Source organism: Schistocerca americana, chromosome 1, assembly GCF_021461395.2.
Source record: "Schistocerca americana isolate TAMUIC-IGC-003095 chromosome 1, iqSchAmer2.1, whole genome shotgun sequence".
Lineage (NCBI taxonomy): Eukaryota > Metazoa > Arthropoda > Insecta > Orthoptera > Acrididae > Schistocerca > Schistocerca americana.
The window spans coordinates 194,226,423-194,241,864 of record NC_060119.1 but is presented as its reverse complement, the minus strand read 5'-3'; the positions used below and the strand labels follow the sequence as shown (position 1 = coordinate 194,241,864).

At 54.6% G+C, this 15,442-nt stretch overlaps 41 non-coding genes across 41 annotated transcripts; all 41 read left to right on the top strand.

Moving 5' to 3' along the window:
* Window positions 1–154: 154 nt before the first annotated feature.
* Trnae-cuc lies at window positions 155–226 on the top strand. Its single transcript has one exon. It is a non-coding gene; the product is annotated as a tRNA-Glu (tRNA).
* A 376-nt stretch (window positions 227–602) lies between these two features.
* Window positions 603–674, top strand: Trnah-gug. The gene has a single exon. It is a non-coding gene; the product is annotated as a tRNA-His (tRNA).
* Window positions 675–961: 287 nt separating this feature from the next.
* Trnal-cag lies at window positions 962–1,043 on the top strand. Its single transcript has one exon. It is a non-coding gene; the product is annotated as a tRNA-Leu (tRNA).
* Window positions 1,044–1,322: 279 nt separating this feature from the next.
* On the top strand, window positions 1,323–1,394 carry Trnae-cuc. Its single transcript has one exon. It is a non-coding gene; the product is annotated as a tRNA-Glu (tRNA).
* Window positions 1,395–1,770: 376 nt separating this feature from the next.
* Window positions 1,771–1,842, top strand: Trnah-gug. Its single transcript has one exon. It is a non-coding gene; the product is annotated as a tRNA-His (tRNA).
* A 287-nt stretch (window positions 1,843–2,129) lies between these two features.
* Window positions 2,130–2,211, top strand: Trnal-cag. The gene has a single exon. It is a non-coding gene; the product is annotated as a tRNA-Leu (tRNA).
* Window positions 2,212–2,490: 279 nt separating this feature from the next.
* Window positions 2,491–2,562, top strand: Trnae-cuc. Its single transcript has one exon. It is a non-coding gene; the product is annotated as a tRNA-Glu (tRNA).
* A 365-nt stretch (window positions 2,563–2,927) lies between these two features.
* Window positions 2,928–2,999, top strand: Trnah-gug. Its single transcript has one exon. It is a non-coding gene; the product is annotated as a tRNA-His (tRNA).
* Window positions 3,000–3,286: 287 nt separating this feature from the next.
* On the top strand, window positions 3,287–3,368 carry Trnal-cag. Its single transcript has one exon. It is a non-coding gene; the product is annotated as a tRNA-Leu (tRNA).
* Window positions 3,369–3,647: 279 nt separating this feature from the next.
* Window positions 3,648–3,719, top strand: Trnae-cuc. Its single transcript has one exon. It is a non-coding gene; the product is annotated as a tRNA-Glu (tRNA).
* A 376-nt stretch (window positions 3,720–4,095) lies between these two features.
* Window positions 4,096–4,167, top strand: Trnah-gug. Its single transcript has one exon. It is a non-coding gene; the product is annotated as a tRNA-His (tRNA).
* A 287-nt stretch (window positions 4,168–4,454) lies between these two features.
* On the top strand, window positions 4,455–4,536 carry Trnal-cag. The gene has a single exon. It is a non-coding gene; the product is annotated as a tRNA-Leu (tRNA).
* Window positions 4,537–4,815: 279 nt separating this feature from the next.
* Trnae-cuc lies at window positions 4,816–4,887 on the top strand. Its single transcript has one exon. It is a non-coding gene; the product is annotated as a tRNA-Glu (tRNA).
* Window positions 4,888–5,263: 376 nt separating this feature from the next.
* Trnah-gug lies at window positions 5,264–5,335 on the top strand. Its single transcript has one exon. It is a non-coding gene; the product is annotated as a tRNA-His (tRNA).
* A 287-nt stretch (window positions 5,336–5,622) lies between these two features.
* On the top strand, window positions 5,623–5,704 carry Trnal-cag. Its single transcript has one exon. It is a non-coding gene; the product is annotated as a tRNA-Leu (tRNA).
* A 279-nt stretch (window positions 5,705–5,983) lies between these two features.
* On the top strand, window positions 5,984–6,055 carry Trnae-cuc. The gene has a single exon. It is a non-coding gene; the product is annotated as a tRNA-Glu (tRNA).
* Window positions 6,056–6,420: 365 nt separating this feature from the next.
* Trnah-gug lies at window positions 6,421–6,492 on the top strand. Its single transcript has one exon. It is a non-coding gene; the product is annotated as a tRNA-His (tRNA).
* A 287-nt stretch (window positions 6,493–6,779) lies between these two features.
* Window positions 6,780–6,861, top strand: Trnal-cag. Its single transcript has one exon. It is a non-coding gene; the product is annotated as a tRNA-Leu (tRNA).
* A 279-nt stretch (window positions 6,862–7,140) lies between these two features.
* On the top strand, window positions 7,141–7,212 carry Trnae-cuc. The gene has a single exon. It is a non-coding gene; the product is annotated as a tRNA-Glu (tRNA).
* A 365-nt stretch (window positions 7,213–7,577) lies between these two features.
* Trnah-gug lies at window positions 7,578–7,649 on the top strand. Its single transcript has one exon. It is a non-coding gene; the product is annotated as a tRNA-His (tRNA).
* Window positions 7,650–7,936: 287 nt separating this feature from the next.
* Trnal-cag lies at window positions 7,937–8,018 on the top strand. Its single transcript has one exon. It is a non-coding gene; the product is annotated as a tRNA-Leu (tRNA).
* A 279-nt stretch (window positions 8,019–8,297) lies between these two features.
* Window positions 8,298–8,369, top strand: Trnae-cuc. Its single transcript has one exon. It is a non-coding gene; the product is annotated as a tRNA-Glu (tRNA).
* A 376-nt stretch (window positions 8,370–8,745) lies between these two features.
* Trnah-gug lies at window positions 8,746–8,817 on the top strand. The gene has a single exon. It is a non-coding gene; the product is annotated as a tRNA-His (tRNA).
* Window positions 8,818–9,104: 287 nt separating this feature from the next.
* Window positions 9,105–9,186, top strand: Trnal-cag. The gene has a single exon. It is a non-coding gene; the product is annotated as a tRNA-Leu (tRNA).
* A 279-nt stretch (window positions 9,187–9,465) lies between these two features.
* Window positions 9,466–9,537, top strand: Trnae-cuc. The gene has a single exon. It is a non-coding gene; the product is annotated as a tRNA-Glu (tRNA).
* Window positions 9,538–9,902: 365 nt separating this feature from the next.
* Trnah-gug lies at window positions 9,903–9,974 on the top strand. Its single transcript has one exon. It is a non-coding gene; the product is annotated as a tRNA-His (tRNA).
* A 287-nt stretch (window positions 9,975–10,261) lies between these two features.
* Trnal-cag lies at window positions 10,262–10,343 on the top strand. The gene has a single exon. It is a non-coding gene; the product is annotated as a tRNA-Leu (tRNA).
* Window positions 10,344–10,622: 279 nt separating this feature from the next.
* Trnae-cuc lies at window positions 10,623–10,694 on the top strand. The gene has a single exon. It is a non-coding gene; the product is annotated as a tRNA-Glu (tRNA).
* A 365-nt stretch (window positions 10,695–11,059) lies between these two features.
* Trnah-gug lies at window positions 11,060–11,131 on the top strand. The gene has a single exon. It is a non-coding gene; the product is annotated as a tRNA-His (tRNA).
* Window positions 11,132–11,418: 287 nt separating this feature from the next.
* Window positions 11,419–11,500, top strand: Trnal-cag. Its single transcript has one exon. It is a non-coding gene; the product is annotated as a tRNA-Leu (tRNA).
* A 279-nt stretch (window positions 11,501–11,779) lies between these two features.
* Trnae-cuc lies at window positions 11,780–11,851 on the top strand. Its single transcript has one exon. It is a non-coding gene; the product is annotated as a tRNA-Glu (tRNA).
* A 365-nt stretch (window positions 11,852–12,216) lies between these two features.
* On the top strand, window positions 12,217–12,288 carry Trnah-gug. Its single transcript has one exon. It is a non-coding gene; the product is annotated as a tRNA-His (tRNA).
* A 287-nt stretch (window positions 12,289–12,575) lies between these two features.
* Window positions 12,576–12,657, top strand: Trnal-aag. The gene has a single exon. It is a non-coding gene; the product is annotated as a tRNA-Leu (tRNA).
* A 78-nt stretch (window positions 12,658–12,735) lies between these two features.
* On the top strand, window positions 12,736–12,817 carry Trnal-cag. The gene has a single exon. It is a non-coding gene; the product is annotated as a tRNA-Leu (tRNA).
* A 279-nt stretch (window positions 12,818–13,096) lies between these two features.
* On the top strand, window positions 13,097–13,168 carry Trnae-cuc. The gene has a single exon. It is a non-coding gene; the product is annotated as a tRNA-Glu (tRNA).
* Window positions 13,169–13,533: 365 nt separating this feature from the next.
* On the top strand, window positions 13,534–13,605 carry Trnah-gug. Its single transcript has one exon. It is a non-coding gene; the product is annotated as a tRNA-His (tRNA).
* A 288-nt stretch (window positions 13,606–13,893) lies between these two features.
* Trnal-cag lies at window positions 13,894–13,975 on the top strand. Its single transcript has one exon. It is a non-coding gene; the product is annotated as a tRNA-Leu (tRNA).
* Window positions 13,976–14,254: 279 nt separating this feature from the next.
* On the top strand, window positions 14,255–14,326 carry Trnae-cuc. The gene has a single exon. It is a non-coding gene; the product is annotated as a tRNA-Glu (tRNA).
* Window positions 14,327–14,691: 365 nt separating this feature from the next.
* Trnah-gug lies at window positions 14,692–14,769 on the top strand. The gene has a single exon. It is a non-coding gene; the product is annotated as a tRNA-His (tRNA).
* A 287-nt stretch (window positions 14,770–15,056) lies between these two features.
* Trnal-aag lies at window positions 15,057–15,138 on the top strand. The gene has a single exon. It is a non-coding gene; the product is annotated as a tRNA-Leu (tRNA).
* Window positions 15,139–15,216: 78 nt separating this feature from the next.
* Trnal-cag lies at window positions 15,217–15,298 on the top strand. The gene has a single exon. It is a non-coding gene; the product is annotated as a tRNA-Leu (tRNA).
* Window positions 15,299–15,442: the final 144 nt, after the last annotated feature.

Sequence of the window (15,442 nt, the reverse complement as noted above, 5' to 3'; positions counted from 1 at the left end):
GCGCAGTCTGGTGTCACGATTGCTGGCGTTCGTCTCCACGAAATGTGTCCCGAGCATGCCGTTCTACAAAGTGGAAACGCTAAATTTTTGCCGTTGTCGTCAAGTAGCGTGTGTACAGTTTGCTGTGTTCGCTGGAGGAGCACTTGCGTCGCTATCCGGTGTGGTCTAGTGGCTAGGATACCTGGCTCTCACCCAGGAGGCCCGGGTTCGATTCCCGGTACCGGAAATGCGCAATTTGTTGTTGCTCTTATGCGACTTGGCCCGACTTAGCTCGGACTGACGCTCCGCTGACGCTTGCAGAAAATTACGTTAAGTACGATCCGCGGTCACAAGTGACGGCGAGAACGATGCGACATCTGTCCACCTCTAATCGAGGCACATACCTGTGGTCAACAGAGTTGGAGGACTGCAAGACATTGCCACGGGGATTGAATGCAGCTAGCCACCCTGCTTAGTGTCCTAACAGCGCAGACACGTTCGTTTGCTAGTACACATATAATGGAGACCGCGTCTGACACAGCTGTGGCGAGACACAGTGGGCTGAGCTTTGCTGTGCACAGCCACTTGCAGTCGCGAGAACTGCTCTCGGCGGTGCCTCCGTGGCCGTGATCGTCTAGTGGTTAGGACATTGCGTTGTGGCCGCAATAACCCAGGTTCGAATCCTGGTCACGGCACTTTTTAAACTTTTGCCTTGCTGTCGCTGCAATGACGATAGTGACCCACTGTTTGAAATCACGGTGCCCTCCTGATTGTTCGCTCATGTTCCGCAGGCTTCAGGTGGCACTACCATTTCATTATCAACACGTAATGCCGCCGCACCAGAGCGCGGGCTGCTGCCTGTGTAGTTAATCTCTATTCGAAAAGGGCACTTGTTTGATACGCAATGGATGAACAGCCAGTCGCAGCAGAACAGGAAGCTGTGTCGTGCACTGTTTCTGCAAAAGCGAAGAGCACTAGCGCGGGTAGCGTGGCCGAGCGGTCTAAGGCGCTGGTTTCAGGCACCAGTCTCTTCGGAGGCGTGGGTTCGAATCCCACCGCTGCCACTGTTTTCTGTCTCGAAAACAGGAGCACTGATTGCCCGCGAAGGGAACAGCGCAGCAAGCCGTGAGCGTCTCTTTCTTAAATTGTCGTAGCAGCACAGTGCGTGGTGCAACGACAGGATTCACAGGCGCAGTCTGGTGTCACGGTTGCTGGCGTTCGTCTCCACGAAATGTGTCCCGAGCATGCCGTTCTACAAAGTGGAAACGCTAAATTTTTGCCGTTTTCGTCAAGTAGCGTGTGTGCAGTTTGCTGCGTTCGCTGGAGGAGCACTTGCGTCGTTATCCGGTGTGGTCTAGTGGCTAGGATACCTGGCTCTCACCCAGGAGGCCCGGGTTCGATTCCCGGTACCGGAAATGCGCAATTTGTTGTTCCTCTTATGCGACTTGGCCCGACTTAGCTCGGACTGACGCTCCGCTGACGCTTGCAGAAAATTACGTTAAGTACGATCCGCGGTCACAAGTGACGGCGAGAACGATGCGACATCTGTCCACCTCTAATCGAGGCACATACCTGTGGTCAACAGAGTTGGAGGACTGCAAGACATTGCCACGGGGATTGAATGCAGCTAGCCACCCTGCTTAGTGTCCTAACAGCGCAGACACGTTCGTTTGCTAGTACACATATAATGGAGACCGCGTCTGACACAGCTGTGGCGAGACACAGTGGGCTGAGCTTTGCTGTGCACAGCCACTTGCAGTCGCGAGAACTGCTCTCGGCGGTGCCTCCGTGGCCGTGATCGTCTAGTGGTTAGGACATTGCGTTGTGGCCGCAATAACCCAGGTTCGAATCCTGGTCACGGCACTTTTTAAACTTTTGCCTTGCTGTCGCTGCAATGACGATAGTGACCCACTGTTTGAAATCACGGTGCCCTCCTGATTGTTCGCTCATGTTCCGCAGGCTTCAGGTGGCACTACCATTTCATTATCAACACGTAATGCCGCCGCACCAGAGCGCGGGCTGCTGCCTGTGTAGTTAATCTCTATTCGAAAAGGGCACTTGTTTGATACGCAATGGATGAACAGCCAGTCGCAGCAGAACAGGAAGCTGTGTCGTGCACTGTTTCTGCAAAAGCGAAGAGCACTAGCGCGGGTAGCGTGGCCGAGCGGTCTAAGGCGCTGGTTTCAGGCACCAGTCTCTTCGGAGGCGTGGGTTCGAATCCCACCGCTGCCACTGTTTTCTGTCTCGAAAACAGGAGCACTGATTGCCCGCGAAGGGAACAGCGCAGCAAGCCGTGAGCGTCTCTTTCTTAAATTGTCGTAGCAGCACAGTGCGTGGTGCAACGACAGGATTCACAGGCGCAGTCTGGTGTCACGGTTGCTGGCGTTCGTCTCCACGAAATGTGTCCCGAGCATGCCGTTCTACAAAGTGGAAACGCTAAATTTTTGCCGTTGTCGTCAAGTAGCGTGTGTGCAGTTTGCTGCGTTCGCTGGAGGAGCACTTGCGTCGTTATCCGGTGTGGTCTAGTGGCTAGGATACCTGGCTCTCACCCAGGAGGCCCGGGTTCGATTCCCGGTACCGGAAATGCGCATTTTGTTGTTCCTCTTATGCGACTTGGCCCGACTTAGCTCGGACTGACGCTTGCAGAAAACTACGTTAAGTACGATCCGCGGTCACAAGTGACGGCGAGAGCGATGCGACATCTGTCCACCTCTAATCGAGGCACATACCTGTGGTCAACAGAGTTGGAGGACTGCAAGACATTGCCACGGGGATTGAATGCAGCTAGCCACCCTGCTTAGTGTCCTAACAGCGCAGACACGTTCGTTTGCTAGTACACATATAATGGAGACCGCGTCTGACACAGCTGTGGCGAGACACAGTGGGCTGAGCTTTGCTGTGCACAGCCACTTGCAGTCGCGAGAACTGCTCTCGGCGGTGCCTCCGTGGCCGTGATCGTCTAGTGGTTAGGACATTGCGTTGTGGCCGCAATAACCCAGGTTCGAATCCTGGTCACGGCACTTTTTAAACTTTTGCCTTGCTGTCGCTGCAATGACGATAGTGACCCACTGTTTGAAATCACGGTGCCCTCCTGATTGTTCGCTCATGTTCCGCAGGCTTCAGGTGGCACTACCATTTCATTATCAACACGTAATGCCGCCGCACCAGAGCGCGGGCTGCTGCCTGTGTAGTTAATCTCTATTCGAAAAGGGCACTTGTTTGATACGCAATGGATGAACAGCCAGTCGCAGCAGAACAGGAAGCTGTGTCGTGCACTGTTTCTGCAAAAGCGAAGAGCACTAGCGCGGGTAGCGTGGCCGAGCGGTCTAAGGCGCTGGTTTCAGGCACCAGTCTCTTCGGAGGCGTGGGTTCGAATCCCACCGCTGCCACTGTTTTCTGTCTCGAAAACAGGAGCACTGATTGCCCGCGAAGGGAACAGCGCAGCAAGCCGTGAGCGTCTCTTTCTTAAATTGTCGTAGCAGCACAGTGCGTGGTGCAACGACAGGATTCACAGGCGCAGTCTGGTGTCACGGTTGCTGGCGTTCGTCTCCACGAAATGTGTCCCGAGCATGCCGTTCTACAAAGTGGAAACGCTAAATTTTTGCCGTTTTCGTCAAGTAGCGTGTGTGCAGTTTGCTGCGTTCGCTGGAGGAGCACTTGCGTCGTTATCCGGTGTGGTCTAGTGGCTAGGATACCTGGCTCTCACCCAGGAGGCCCGGGTTCGATTCCCGGTACCGGAAATGCGCAATTTGTTGTTCCTCTTATGCGACTTGGCCCGACTTAGCTCGGACTGACGCTCCGCTGACGCTTGCAGAAAATTACGTTAAGTACGATCCGCGGTCACAAGTGACGGCGAGAACGATGCGACATCTGTCCACCTCTAATCGAGGCACATACCTGTGGTCAACAGAGTTGGAGGACTGCAAGACATTGCCACGGGGATTGAATGCAGCTAGCCACCCTGCTTAGTGTCCTAACAGCGCAGACACGTTCGTTTGCTAGTACACATATAATGGAGACCGCGTCTGACACAGCTGTGGCGAGACACAGTGGGCTGAGCTTTGCTGTGCACAGCCACTTGCAGTCGCGAGAACTGCTCTCGGCGGTGCCTCCGTGGCCGTGATCGTCTAGTGGTTAGGACATTGCGTTGTGGCCGCAATAACCCAGGTTCGAATCCTGGTCACGGCACTTTTTAAACTTTTGCCTTGCTGTCGCTGCAATGACGATAGTGACCCACTGTTTGAAATCACGGTGCCCTCCTGATTGTTCGCTCATGTTCCGCAGGCTTCAGGTGGCACTACCATTTCATTATCAACACGTAATGCCGCCGCACCAGAGCGCGGGCTGCTGCCTGTGTAGTTAATCTCTATTCGAAAAGGGCACTTGTTTGATACGCAATGGATGAACAGCCAGTCGCAGCAGAACAGGAAGCTGTGTCGTGCACTGTTTCTGCAAAAGCGAAGAGCACTAGCGCGGGTAGCGTGGCCGAGCGGTCTAAGGCGCTGGTTTCAGGCACCAGTCTCTTCGGAGGCGTGGGTTCGAATCCCACCGCTGCCACTGTTTTCTGTCTCGAAAACAGGAGCACTGATTGCCCGCGAAGGGAACAGCGCAGCAAGCCGTGAGCGTCTCTTTCTTAAATTGTCGTAGCAGCACAGTGCGTGGTGCAACGACAGGATTCACAGGCGCAGTCTGGTGTCACGGTTGCTGGCGTTCGTCTCCACGAAATGTGTCCCGAGCATGCCGTTCTACAAAGTGGAAACGCTAAATTTTTGCCGTTTTCGTCAAGTAGCGTGTGTGCAGTTTGCTGCGTTCGCTGGAGGAGCACTTGCGTCGTTATCCGGTGTGGTCTAGTGGCTAGGATACCTGGCTCTCACCCAGGAGGCCCGGGTTCGATTCCCGGTACCGGAAATGCGCAATTTGTTGTTCCTCTTATGCGACTTGGCCCGACTTAGCTCGGACTGACGCTCCGCTGACGCTTGCAGAAAATTACGTTAAGTACGATCCGCGGTCACAAGTGACGGCGAGAACGATGCGACATCTGTCCACCTCTAATCGAGGCACATACCTGTGGTCAACAGAGTTGGAGGACTGCAAGACATTGCCACGGGGATTGAATGCAGCTAGCCACCCTGCTTAGTGTCCTAACAGCGCAGACACGTTCGTTTGCTAGTACACATATAATGGAGATCGCGTCTGACACAGCTGTGGCGAGACACAGTGGGCTGAGCTTTGCTGTGCACAGCCACTTGCAGTCGCGAGAACTGCTCTCGGCGGTGCCTCCGTGGCCGTGATCGTCTAGTGGTTAGGACATTGCGTTGTGGCCGCAATAACCCAGGTTCGAATCCTGGTCACGGCACTTTTTAAACTTTTGCCTTGCTGTCGCTGCAATGACGATAGTGACCCACTGTTTGAAATCACGGTGCCCTCCTGATTGTTCGCTCATGTTCCGCAGGCTTCAGGTGGCACTACCATTTCATTATCAACACGTAATGCCGCCGCACCAGAGCGCGGGCTGCTGCCTGTGTAGTTAATCTCTATTCGAAAAGGGCACTTGTTTGATACGCAATGGATGAACAGCCAGTCGCAGCAGAACAGGAAGCTGTGTCGTGCACTGTTTCTGCAAAAGCGAAGAGCACTAGCGCGGGTAGCGTGGCCGAGCGGTCTAAGGCGCTGGTTTCAGGCACCAGTCTCTTCGGAGGCGTGGGTTCGAATCCCACCGCTGCCACTGTTTTCTGTCTCGAAAACAGGAGCACTGATTGCCCGCGAAGGGAACAGCGCAGCAAGCCGTGAGCGTCTCTTTCTTAAATTGTCGTAGCAGCACAGTGCGTGGTGCAACGACAGGATTCACAGGCGCAGTCTGGTGTCACGGTTGCTGGCGTTCGTCTCCACGAAATGTGTCCCGAGCATGCCGTTCTACAAAGTGGAAACGCTAAATTTTTGCCGTTGTCGTCAAGTAGCGTGTGTGCAGTTTGCTGCGTTCGCTGGAGGAGCACTTGCGTCGTTATCCGGTGTGGTCTAGTGGCTAGGATACCTGGCTCTCACCCAGGAGGCCCGGGTTCGATTCCCGGTACCGGAAATGCGCATTTTGTTGTTCCTCTTATGCGACTTGGCCCGACTTAGCTCGGACTGACGCTTGCAGAAAACTACGTTAAGTACGATCCGCGGTCACAAGTGACGGCGAGAGCGATGCGACATCTGTCCACCTCTAATCGAGGCACATACCTGTGGTCAACAGAGTTGGAGGACTGCAAGACATTGCCACGGGGATTGAATGCAGCTAGCCACCCTGCTTAGTGTCCTAACAGCGCAGACACGTTCGTTTGCTAGTACACATATAATGGAGACCGCGTCTGACACAGCTGTGGCGAGACACAGTGGGCTGAGCTTTGCTGTGCACAGCCACTTGCAGTCGCGAGAACTGCTCTCGGCGGTGCCTCCGTGGCCGTGATCGTCTAGTGGTTAGGACATTGCGTTGTGGCCGCAATAACCCAGGTTCGAATCCTGGTCACGGCACTTTTTAAACTTTTGCCTTGCTGTCGCTGCAATGACGATAGTGACCCACTGTTTGAAATCACGGTGCCCTCCTGATTGTTCGCTCATGTTCCGCAGGCTTCAGGTGGCACTACCATTTCATTATCAACACGTAATGCCGCCGCACCAGAGCGCGGGCTGCTGCCTGTGTAGTTAATCTCTATTCGAAAAGGGCACTTGTTTGATACGCAATGGATGAACAGCCAGTCGCAGCAGAACAGGAAGCTGTGTCGTGCACTGTTTCTGCAAAAGCGAAGAGCACTAGCGCGGGTAGCGTGGCCGAGCGGTCTAAGGCGCTGGTTTCAGGCACCAGTCTCTTCGGAGGCGTGGGTTCGAATCCCACCGCTGCCACTGTTTTCTGTCTCGAAAACAGGAGCACTGATTGCCCGCGAAGGGAACAGCGCAGCAAGCCGTGAGCGTCTCTTTCTTAAATTGTCGTAGCAGCACAGTGCGTGGTGCAACGACAGGATTCACAGGCGCAGTCTGGTGTCACGGTTGCTGGCGTTCGTCTCCACGAAATGTGTCCCGAGCATGCCGTTCTACAAAGTGGAAACGCTAAATTTTTGCCGTTTTCGTCAAGTAGCGTGTGTGCAGTTTGCTGCGTTCGCTGGAGGAGCACTTGCGTCGTTATCCGGTGTGGTCTAGTGGCTAGGATACCTGGCTCTCACCCAGGAGGCCCGGGTTCGATTCCCGGTACCGGAAATGCGCAATTTGTTGTTCCTCTTATGCGACTTGGCCCGACTTAGCTCGGACTGACGCTTGCAGAAAACTACGTTAAGTACGATCCGCGGTCACAAGTGACGGCGAGAGCGATGCGACATCTGTCCACCTCTAATCGAGGCACATACCTGTGGTCAACAGAGTTGGAGGACTGCAAGACATTGCCACGGGGATTGAATGCAGCTAGCCACCCTGCTTAGTGTCCTAACAGCGCAGACACGTTCGTTTGCTAGTACACATATAATGGAGACCGCGTCTGACACAGCTGTGGCGAGACACAGTGGGCTGAGCTTTGCTGTGCACAGCCACTTGCAGTCGCGAGAACTGCTCTCGGCGGTGCCTCCGTGGCCGTGATCGTCTAGTGGTTAGGACATTGCGTTGTGGCCGCAATAACCCAGGTTCGAATCCTGGTCACGGCACTTTTTAAACTTTTGCCTTGCTGTCGCTGCAATGACGATAGTGACCCACTGTTTGAAATCACGGTGCCCTCCTGATTGTTCGCTCATGTTCCGCAGGCTTCAGGTGGCACTACCATTTCATTATCAACACGTAATGCCGCCGCACCAGAGCGCGGGCTGCTGCCTGTGTAGTTAATCTCTATTCGAAAAGGGCACTTGTTTGATACGCAATGGATGAACAGCCAGTCGCAGCAGAACAGGAAGCTGTGTCGTGCACTGTTTCTGCAAAAGCGAAGAGCACTAGCGCGGGTAGCGTGGCCGAGCGGTCTAAGGCGCTGGTTTCAGGCACCAGTCTCTTCGGAGGCGTGGGTTCGAATCCCACCGCTGCCACTGTTTTCTGTCTCGAAAACAGGAGCACTGATTGCCCGCGAAGGGAACAGCGCAGCAAGCCGTGAGCGTCTCTTTCTTAAATTGTCGTAGCAGCACAGTGCGTGGTGCAACGACAGGATTCACAGGCGCAGTCTGGTGTCACGGTTGCTGGCGTTCGTCTCCACGAAATGTGTCCCGAGCATGCCGTTCTACAAAGTGGAAACGCTAAATTTTTGCCGTTGTCGTCAAGTAGCGTGTGTGCAGTTTGCTGCGTTCGCTGGAGGAGCACTTGCGTCGTTATCCGGTGTGGTCTAGTGGCTAGGATACCTGGCTCTCACCCAGGAGGCCCGGGTTCGATTCCCGGTACCGGAAATGCGCATTTTGTTGTTCCTCTTATGCGACTTGGCCCGACTTAGCTCGGACTGACGCTCCGCTGACGCTTGCAGAAAACTACGTTAAGTACGATCCGCGGTCACAAGTGACGGCGAGAGCGATGCGACATCTGTCCACCTCTAATCGAGGCACATACCTGTGGTCAACAGAGTTGGAGGACTGCAAGACATTGCCACGGGGATTGAATGCAGCTAGCCACCCTGCTTAGTGTCCTAACAGCGCAGACACGTTCGTTTGCTAGTACACATATAATGGAGACCGCGTCTGACACAGCTGTGGCGAGACACAGTGGGCTGAACTTTGCTGTGCACAGCCACTTGCAGTCGCGAGAACTGCTCTCGGCGGTGCCTCCGTGGCCGTGATCGTCTAGTGGCTAGGACATTGCGTTGTGGCCGCAATAACCCAGGTTCGAATCCTGGTCACGGCACTTTTTAAACTTTTGCCTTGCTGTCGCTGCAATGACGATAGTGACCCACTGTTTGAAATCACGGTGCCCTCCTGATTGTTCGCTCATGTTCCGCAGGCTTCAGGTGGCACTACCATTTCATTATCAACACGTAATGCCGCCGCACCAGAGCGCGGGCTGCTGCCTGTGTAGTTAATCTCTATTCGAAAAGGGCACTTGTTTGATACGCAATGGATGAACAGCCAGTCGCAGCAGAACAGGAAGCTGTGTCGTGCACTGTTTCTGCAAAAGCGAAGAGCACTAGCGCGGGTAGCGTGGCCGAGCGGTCTAAGGCGCTGGTTTCAGGCACCAGTCTCTTCGGAGGCGTGGGTTCGAATCCCACCGCTGCCACTGTTTTCTGTCTCGAAAACAGGAGCACTGATTGCCCGCGAAGGGAACAGTGCAGCAAGCCGTGAGCGTCTCTTTCTTAAATTGTCGTAGCAGCACAGTGCGTGGTGCAACGACAGGATTCACAGGCGCAGTCTGGTGTCACGGTTGCTGGCGTTCGTCTCCACGAAATGTGTCCCGAGCATGCCGTTCTACAAAGTGGAAACGCTAAATTTTTGCCGTTGTCGTCAAGTAGCGTGTGTGCAGTTTGCTGCGTTCGCTGGAGGAGCACTTGCGTCGTTATCCGGTGTGGTCTAGTGGCTAGGATACCTGGCTCTCACCCAGGAGGCCCGGGTTCGATTCCCGGTACCGGAAATGCGCATTTTGTTGTTCCTCTTATGCGACTTGGCCCGACTTAGCTCGGACTGACGCTTGCAGAAAACTACGTTAAGTACGATCCGCGGTCACAAGTGACGGCGAGAGCGATGCGACATCTGTCCACCTCTAATCGAGGCACATACCTGTGGTCAACAGAGTTGGAGGACTGCAAGACATTGCCACGGGGATTGAATGCAGCTAGCCACCCTGCTTAGTGTCCTAACAGCGCAGACACGTTCGTTTGCTAGTACACATATAATGGAGACCGCGTCTGACACAGCTGTGGCGAGACACAGTGGGCTGAACTTTGCTGTGCACAGCCACTTGCAGTCGCGAGAACTGCTCTCGGCGGTGCCTCCGTGGCCGTGATCGTCTAGTGGCTAGGACATTGCGTTGTGGCCGCAATAACCCAGGTTCGAATCCTGGTCACGGCACTTTTTAAACTTTTGCCTTGCTGTCGCTGCAATGACGATAGTGACCCACTGTTTGAAATCACGGTGCCCTCCTGATTGTTCGCTCATGTTCCGCAGGCTTCAGGTGGCACTACCATTTCATTATCAACACGTAATGCCGCCGCACCAGAGCGCGGGCTGCTGCCTGTGTAGTTAATCTCTATTCGAAAAGGGCACTTGTTTGATACGCAATGGATGAACAGCCAGTCGCAGCAGAACAGGAAGCTGTGTCGTGCACTGTTTCTGCAAAAGCGAAGAGCACTAGCGCGGGTAGCGTGGCCGAGCGGTCTAAGGCGCTGGTTTCAGGCACCAGTCTCTTCGGAGGCGTGGGTTCGAATCCCACCGCTGCCACTGTTTTCTGTCTCGAAAACAGGAGCACTGATTGCCCGCGAAGGGAACAGCGCAGCAAGCCGTGAGCGTCTCTTTCTTAAATTGTCGTAGCAGCACAGTGCGTGGTGCAACGACAGGATTCACAGGCGCAGTCTGGTGTCACGGTTGCTGGCGTTCGTCTCCACGAAATGTGTCCCGAGCATGCCGTTCTACAAAGTGGAAACGCTAAATTTTTGCCGTTGTCGTCAAGTAGCGTGTGTGCAGTTTGCTGCGTTCGCTGGAGGAGCACTTGCGTCGTTATCCGGTGTGGTCTAGTGGCTAGGATACCTGGCTCTCACCCAGGAGGCCCGGGTTCGATTCCCGGTACCGGAAATGCGCATTTTGTTGTTCCTCTTATGCGACTTGGCCCGACTTAGCTCGGACTGACGCTTGCAGAAAACTACGTTAAGTACGATCCGCGGTCACAAGTGACGGCGAGAGCGATGCGACATCTGTCCACCTCTAATCGAGGCACATACCTGTGGTCAACAGAGTTGGAGGACTGCAAGACATTGCCACGGGGATTGAATGCAGCTAGCCACCCTGCTTAGTGTCCTAACAGCGCAGACACGTTCGTTTGCTAGTACACATATAATGGAGACCGCGTCTGACACAGCTGTGGCGAGACACAGTGGGCTGAACTTTGCTGTGCACAGCCACTTGCAGTCGCGAGAACTGCTCTCGGCGGTGCCTCCGTGGCCGTGATCGTCTAGTGGCTAGGACATTGCGTTGTGGCCGCAATAACCCAGGTTCGAATCCTGGTCACGGCACTTTTTAAACTTTTGCCTTGCTGTCGCTGCAATGACGATAGTGACCCACTGTTTGAAATCACGGTGCCCTCCTGATTGTTCGCTCATGTTCCGCAGGCTTCAGGTGGCACTACCATTTCATTATCAACACGTAATGCCGCCGCACCAGAGCGCGGGCTGCTGCCTGTGTAGTTAATCTCTATTCGAAAAGGGCACTTGTTTGATACGCAATGGATGAACAGCCAGTCGCAGCAGAACAGGAAGCTGTGTCGTGCACTGTTTCTGCAAAAGCGAAGAGCACTAGCGCGGGTAGCGTGGCCGAGCGGTCTAAGGCGCTGGTTTCAGGCACCAGTCTCTTCGGAGGCGTGGGTTCGAATCCCACCGCTGCCACTGTTTTCTGTCTCGAAAACAGGAGCACTGATTGCCCGCGAAGGGAACAGCGCAGCAAGCCGTGAGCGTCTCTTTCTTAACTTGTCGTAGCAGCACAGTGCGTGGTGCAACGACAGGATTCACAGGCGCAGTCTGGTGTCACGGTTGCTGGCGTTCGTCTCCACGAAATGTGTCCCGAGCATGCCGTTCTACAAAGTGGAAACGCTAAATTTTTGCCGTTGTCGTCAAGTAGCGTGTGTGCAGTTTGCTGCGTTCGCTGGAGGAGCACTTGCGTCGTTATCCGGTGTGGTCTAGTGGCTAGGATACCTGGCTCTCACCCAGGAGGCCCGGGTTCGATTCCCGGTACCGGAAATGCGCATTTTGTTGTTCCTCTTATGCGACTTGGCCCGACTTAGCTCGGACTGACGCTTGCAGAAAACTACGTTAAGTACGATCCGCGGTCACAAGTGACGGCGAGAGCGATGCGACATCTGTCCACCTCTAATCGAGGCACATACCTGTGGTCAACAGAGTTGGAGGACTGCAAGACATTGCCACGGGGATTGAATGCAGCTAGCCACCCTGCTTAGTGTCCTAACAGCGCAGACACGTTCGTTTGCTAGTACACATATAATGGAGACCGCGTCTGACACAGCTGTGGCGAGACACAGTGGGCTGAACTTTGCTGTGCACAGCCACTTGCAGTCGCGAGAACTGCTCTCGGCGGTGCCTCCGTGGCCGTGATCGTCTAGTGGTTAGGACATTGCGTTGTGGCCGCAATAACCCAGGTTCGAATCCTGGTCACGGCACTTTTTAAACTTTTGCCTTGCTGTCGCTGCAATGACGATAGTGACCCACTGTTTGAAATCACGGTGCCCTCCTGATTGTTCGCTCATGTTCCGCAGGCTTCAGGTGGCACTACCATTTCATTATCAACACGTAATGCCGCCGCACCAGAGCGCGGGCTGCTGCCTGTGTAGTTAATCTCTATTCGAAAAGGGCACTTGTTTGATACGCAATGGATGAACAGCCAGTCGCAGCAGAACAGGAAGCTGTGTCGTGCACTGTTTCTGCAAAAGCGAAGAGCACTAGCGCGGGTAGCGTGGCCGAGCGGTCTAAGGCGCTGGTTTAAGGCACCAGTCTCTTCGGAGGCGTGGGTTCGAATCCCACCGCTGCCAACTTTTTCTCGTTTTTTGCGCCATCGCGGTGTTTTCTCGTGGCGTAGAACGCAGCTCCTGCGACCGCCGTGCCGCGTAGGTAGCGTGGCCGAGCGGTCTAAGGCGCTGGTTTCAGGCACCAGTCTCTTCGGAGGCGTGGGTTCGAATCCCACCGCTGCCACTGTTTTCTGTCTCGAAAACAGGAGCACTGATTGCCCGCGAAGGGAACAGCGCAGCAAGCCGTGAGCGTCTCTTTCTTAAATTGTCGTAGCAGCACAGTGCGTGGTGCAACGACAGGATTCACAGGCGCAGTCTGGTGTCACGGTTGCTGGCGTTCGTCTCCACGAAATGTGTCCCGAGCATGCCGTTCTACAAAGTGGAAACGCTAAATTTTTGCCGTTGTCGTCAAGTAGCGTGTGTGCAGTTTGCTGCGTTCGCTGGAGGAGCACTTGCGTCGTTATCCGGTGTGGTCTAGTGGCTAGGATACCTGGCTCTCACCCAGGAGGCCCGGGTTCGATTCCCGGTACCGGAAATGCGCATTTTGTTGTTCCTCTTATGCGACTTGGCCCGACTTAGCTCGGACTGACGCTTGCAGAAAACTACGTTAAGTACGATCCGCGGTCACAAGTGACGGCGAGAGCGATGCGACATCTGTCCACCTCTAATCGAGGCACATACCTGTGGTCAACAGAGTTGGAGGACTGCAAGACATTGCCACGGGGATTGAATGCAGCTAGCCACCCTGCTTAGTGTCCTAACAGCGCAGACACGTTCGTTTGCTAGTACACATATAATGGAGACCGCGTCTGACACAGCTGTGGCGAGACACAGTGGGCTGAACTTTGCTGTGCACAGCCACTTGCAGTCGCGAGAACTGCTCTCGGCGGTGCCTCCGTGGCCGTGATCGTCTAGTGGCTAGGACATTGCGTTGTGGCCGCAATAACCCAGGTTCGAATCCTGGTCACGGCACTTTTTTAAACTTTTGCCTTGCTGTCGCTGCAATGACGATAGTGACCCACTGTTTGAAATCACGGTGCCCTCCTGATTGTTCGCTCATGTTCCGCAGGCTTCAGGTGGCACTACCATTTCATTATCAACACGTAATGCCGCCGCACCAGAGCGCGGGCTGCTGCCTGTGTAGTTAATCTCTATTCGAAAAGGGCACTTGTTTGATACGCAATGGATGAACAGCCAGTCGCAGCAGAACAGGAAGCTGTGTCGTGCACTGTTTCTGCAAAAGCGAAGAGCACTAGCGCGGGTAGCGTGGCCGAGCGGTCTAAGGCGCTGGTTTCAGGCACCAGTCTCTTCGGAGGCGTGGGTTCGAATCCCACCGCTGCCACTGTTTTCTGTCTCGAAAACAGGAGCACTGATTGCCCGCGAAGGGAACAGCGCAGCAAGCCGTGAGCGTCTCTTTCTTAAATTGTCGTAGCAGCACAGTGCGTGGTGCAACGACAGGATTCACAGGCGCAGTCTGGTGTCACGGTTGCTGGCGTTCGTCTCCACGAAATGTGTCCCGAGCATGCCGTTCTACAAAGTGGAAACGCTAAATTTTTGCCGTTGTCGTCAAGTAGCGTGTGTGCAGTTTGCTGCGTTCGCTGGAGGAGCACTTGCGTCGTTATCCGGTGTGGTCTAGTGGCTAGGATACCTGGCTCTCACCCAGGAGGCCCGGGTTCGATTCCCGGTACCGGAAATGCGCATTTTGTTGTTCCTCTTATGCGACTTGGCCCGACTTAGCTCGGACTGACGCTTGCAGAAAACTACGTTAAGTACGATCCGCGGTCACAAGTGACGGCGAGAGCGATGCGACATCTGTCCACCTCTAATCGAGGCACATACCTGTGGTCAACAGAGTTGGAGGACTGCAAGACATTGCCACGGGGATTGAATGCAGCTAGCCACCCTGCTTAGTGTCCTAACAGCGCAGACACGTTCGTTTGCTAGTACACATATAATGGAGACCGCGTCTGACACAGCTGTGGCGAGACACAGTGGGCTGAACTTTGCTGTGCACAGCCACTTGCAGTCGCGAGAACTGCTCTCGGCGGTGCCTCCGTGGCCGTGATCGTGATCGTCTAGTGGTTAGGACATTGCGTTGTGGCCGCAATAACCCAGGTTCGAATCCTGGTCACGGCACTTTTTAAACTTTTGCCTTGCTGTCGCTGCAATGACGATAGTGACCCACTGTTTGAAATCACGGTGCCCTCCTGATTGTTCGCTCATGTTCCGCAGGCTTCAGGCGGCACTACCATTTCATTATCAACACGTAATGCCGCCGCACCAGAGCGCGGGCTGCTGCCTGTGTAGTTAATCTCTATTCGAAAAGGGCACTTGTTTGATACGCAATGGATGAATAGCCAGTCGCAGCAGAACAGGAAGCTGTGTCGTGCACTGTTTCTGCAAAAGCGAAGAGCACTAGCGCGGGTAGCGTGGCCGAGCGGTCTAAGGCGCTGGTTTAAGGCACCAGTCTCTTCGGAGGCGTGGGTTCGAATCCCACCGCTGCCAACTTTTTCTCGTTTTTTGCGCCATCGCGGTGTTTTCTCGTGGCGTAGAACGCAGCTCCTGCGACCGCCGTGCCGCGTAGGTAGCGTGGCCGAGCGGTCTAAGGCGCTGGTTTCAGGCACCAGTCTCTTCGGAGGCGTGGGTTCGAATCCCACCGCTGCCACTGTTTTCTGTCTCGAAAACAGGAGCACTGATTGCCCGCGAAGGGAACAGCGCAGCAAGCCGTGAGCGTCTCTTTCTTAAATTGTCGTAGCAGCACAGTGCGTGGTGCAACGACAGGATTCACAGGCGCAGTCTGGTGTCACGG